Source organism: Phytophthora infestans, genomic scaffold (genome assembly GCF_000142945.1).
Source record: "Phytophthora infestans T30-4 supercont1.68 genomic scaffold, whole genome shotgun sequence".
Lineage (NCBI taxonomy): Eukaryota > Oomycota > Peronosporomycetes > Peronosporales > Peronosporaceae > Phytophthora > Phytophthora infestans.
This window is the reverse complement of record NW_003303691.1, coordinates 262,787-266,937: the sequence shown is the minus strand read 5'-3', so window position 1 is coordinate 266,937 and position 4,151 is coordinate 262,787. Positions and strand designations below refer to the sequence as shown.

Genomic DNA, 4,151 nt, shown 5'->3' with positions numbered 1-4,151 from the left:
TTTGCTGAGCCGCATAAACGCATCGACGCTATTCATCGTCTCATCGGGACGACGTGTTTATTATACACTGCTCGAGGCCACCTTGCCGTCCTTTGGTTCGGTTCAGCCGGTTGCCGCTAGTGGGCGTCCGAGAAAAGGTCATTGCTGATGACAGTGGCGACACTCCACCGTGAAACGGCCCAGACGGTAGGTTTGGCATTACCACATGCAGGAGCGTAGGGACTCGCAGGCGGAACTTACCGAGTGACTGCGACGTGCTTGTTGTAATCTCGCTGAGAAAGCGTGCAAAGTAGACGAAATAGAAGAAGCAGAAAGAAAGAAAAGCAAAAGATGTTCCCACACCGGGACTCGAACCCGGATCTGCTGGGTGAGAGCCAGCTATCCTAACCGCCTAGACTATAGGGGAAGGCTGCACAATGAAACCGCACTCAAAATAACAAACCCAATGCAAATACACACACGCACAACCACTGCAACCACTGCAACCACTGCAACCACGCCCCAAACGCACGCTTCATACGCACTCGCCATCCTTCCAAGCGCTCTCACGGATACGACTCCGCTCATTGCCTTTGCTGAGCCGCATAAACGCATCGACGCTATTCATCGTCTCATCGGGACGACGTGTTTATTATACACTGCTCGAGGCCACCTTGCCGTCCTTTGGTTCGGTTCAGCCGGTTGACGCTAGTGGGCGTCCGAGGAAAGGTCATTGCTGATGACAGTGGCGACACTCCACCGTGAAAAGGCCCAGACGGTAGGTTTGGCATTACCACATGCAGGAGCGTAGGGACTCGCAGGCGGAACTTACCGAGTGACTGCGACGTGCTTGTTGTAATCTCGCTGAGAAAGCGTGCGAAGTAGACGAAATAGAAGAAGCAGAAAGAAAGAAAAGCAAAAGATGTTCCCACACCGGGACTCGAACCCGGGATCTGCTGGGTGAGAGCCAGCTATACTAACCGCCTAGACTATATGGGGAAGGCTGAACAAATGAAACCGCACTCAAAATAACAAACCCAATGCAAATACACACACGCACAACCACTGCAACCACTGCAACCACGCCCCAACCGCACGCTTCATACGCACTCGCCATCTTTCCAAGCGTTCTCAGAGATACGACTCCGCTCATTGCCTTGCGTGAGCCGCATAAACTCATCGACGCTATTCATCGTCTCATCGGGACGACGTATTTATTACACGCTGCTCGAGGTCACCTTGCCGTCCTTTGGCTTGGTTCAGCCAGTTGACGCTAGTGGGCGTCCGTGGAAAGGTCATTGCTGATGACAGTGGCGACACTCCACCGTGAAAAGGCCCAGCCGGTAGGTTTGACATTACCACATGCAGGAGCGTAGCGACTCGCAGGCGGAACTTACCGAGTGACTGCGACGTGCTTGTTGTAATCTCGCTGAGAAAGCGTGCGAGGTAGACGAAATAGAAGAAGCAGAAAGAAAGAAAAGCAAAATATGTTCCCACACCGGAACTCGAACCCGGATCTGCTGGGTGAGAGCCAGCTATCCTAACCGCCTAGACTATATGGGAAGGCTGAACAATGAAACCGCACTCAAAATAACAAACCCAACGCAAATATACACACGCACAGCCACTGCAACCACTGCAACCACGCCCCAAACGCACACTTCATACGCACTCGCCATCCTTCCAAGCGCTCTCACGGATACGACTCCGCTCATTGCCTTTGCTGAGCCGCATAAACTCATCGACGCTATTCATCGTCTCATCGGGACGACGTATTTATTACACGCTGCTCGAGGCCACCTTGCCGTCCTTTGGTTCGGTTAAGCCGGTTGACGCTAGTGGGCGCCCGAGAAAAGGTCATTGCTGATGACAGTGGCGACACTCCACCGTGAAAAGGCCCAGACGGTAGGTTTGGCATTACCACATGCAGGAGCGTAGCGACTCGCAGGCGGAACTTACCGAGTGACTGCGACGTGCTTGTTGTAATCTCGCTGAGAAAGCGTGCAAGGTAGACGAAATAGAAGAAGCAGAAAGAAAGAAAAGCAAAAGATGTTCCCACACCGGGACTCGAACCCGGATCTGCTGGGTGAGAGCCAGCTATATTAACCGCCTAGACTATATGGGAAGGCTGCACAATGAAACCGCACTCAAAATAACAAACCCAATGCAAATACACACACGCACAGCCACTGCAACCACTGCAACCACGCCCCAAACGCACACTTCATACGCACTCGCCATCCTTCCAAGCGCTCTCACGGATACGACTCCGCTCATTGCCTTTGCTGAGCCGCATAAACGCATCGACGCTATTCATCGTCTCATCGGGACGACGTATTTATTACACGCTGCTCGAGGCCACCTTGCCGTCCTTTGGTTCGGTTAAGCCGGTTGACGCTAGTGGGCGCCCGAGGAAAGGTCATTGCTGATGACAGTGGCGACACTCCACCGTGAAAAGGCCCAGACGGTAGGTTTGGCATTACCACATGCAGGAGCGTAGCGACTCGCAGGCGGAACTTACCGAGTGACTACGACGCGCTTGTTGTAATCTCGCTGAGAAAGCGTGCGAGGTAGACGAAATAGAAGAAGCAGAAAGAAAGAAAAGCAAAAGATGTTCCCACACCGGGACTCGAACCCGGATCTGCTGGGTGAGAGCCAGCTATCCTAACCGCCTAGACTATATGGGAAGGCTGAACAATGAAACCGCACTCAAAATAACAAACCCAACGCAAATATACACACGCACAACCACTGCAACCACTGCAACCACGCCCCAAACGCACGCTTCAGACGCACTCGCCATCCTTCCAAGCGCTCTCACGGATACGACTCCGCTCATTGCCTTTGCTGAGCCGCATAAACTCATCGACGCTATTCATCGTCTCATCGGGACGACGTATTTATTACACGCTGCTCGAGGCCACCTTGCCGTCCTTTGGCTCGGTTCAGCCGGTTGACGCTAGTGGGCGTCCGAGGAAAGGTCATTGCTGATGACAGTGGCGACACTCCACCGTGATAAGGCCCAGATGGCTGGTTTGGCATTACCACATGCAGGAGCGTAGCGACTCGCAGGCGGAACTTACCGAGTGACTGCGACATGCTTGTTGTAATCTCGCTGAGAAAGCGTGCGAGGTAGACGAAATAGAAGAAGCAGAAAGAAAGAAAAGCAAAAGATGTTCCCACACCGGGACTCGAACCCGGGTCTGCTGGGTGAGAGCCAGCTATCCTAACCGCCTAGACTATATGGGAAGGCTGCACAATGAAACAGCACTCAAAATAACAAACCCAACGCAAATACACACACGCACAACCACTGCAACCACTGCAGCCACGCCCCAAACGCACGCTTCAGACGCACTCGCCATCCTTCCAAGCGCTCTCACGGATACGACTCCGCTCATTGCCTTTGCCGAGCCGCATAAACTCATCGACGCTATTCATCGTCTCATCGGGACGACGTATTTATTACACGCTGCTCGAGGCCACCTTGCCGTCCTTTGGTTCGGTTCAGCCGGTTGACGCTAGTGGGCGTCCGTGGAAAGGTCATTGCTGATGACAGTGGCGACACTCCACCGTGAAAAGGCCCAGTCGGTAGGTTTGACATTACCACATGCAGGAGCGTAGCGACTCGCAGGCGGAACTTACCGAGTGACTGCGACGTGCTTGTTGTAATCTCGCTGAGAAAGCGTGCGAGGTAGACGAAATAGAAGAAGCAGAAAGAAAGAAAAGCAAAAGATGTTCCCACACCGGGACTCGAACCCGGATCTGCTGGGTGAGAGCCAGCTATCCTAACCGCCTAGACTATATGGGAAGGCTGAACAATGAAACCGCACTCAAAATAACAAACCCAACGCAAATATACACACGCACAACCACTGCAACCACTGCAACCACGCCCCAAACACACGCTTCATACGCACTCGCCATCCTTCCAAGCGCTCTTACAGATACGACTCCGCTCATTGCCTTTGCTGAGCCGCATAAACTCATCGACGCTATTCATCGTCTCATCGGGACGACGTATTTATTACACGCTGCTCGAGGCCACCTTGCCGTCCTTTGGTTCGGCTCAGCCGGTTGACGCTAGTGGGCGTCCGTGGAAAGGTCATTGCTGATGACAGTGGCGACACTCCACCGTGAAAAGACCCAGACGGTTGGTTTGGCATTACCAC

The 4,151-nt window shown here is 53.1% G+C and overlaps 1 non-coding gene across 1 annotated transcript; it reads right to left on the bottom strand.

Annotated features, from left to right (window-relative positions):
• Window positions 1-904: 904 nt before the first annotated feature.
• On the bottom strand, window positions 905-978 carry PITG_29945. The gene has a single exon. It is a non-coding gene; the product is annotated as a tRNA-Glu (tRNA).
• Between the last annotated feature and the right edge of the window lie 3,173 nt (window positions 979-4,151).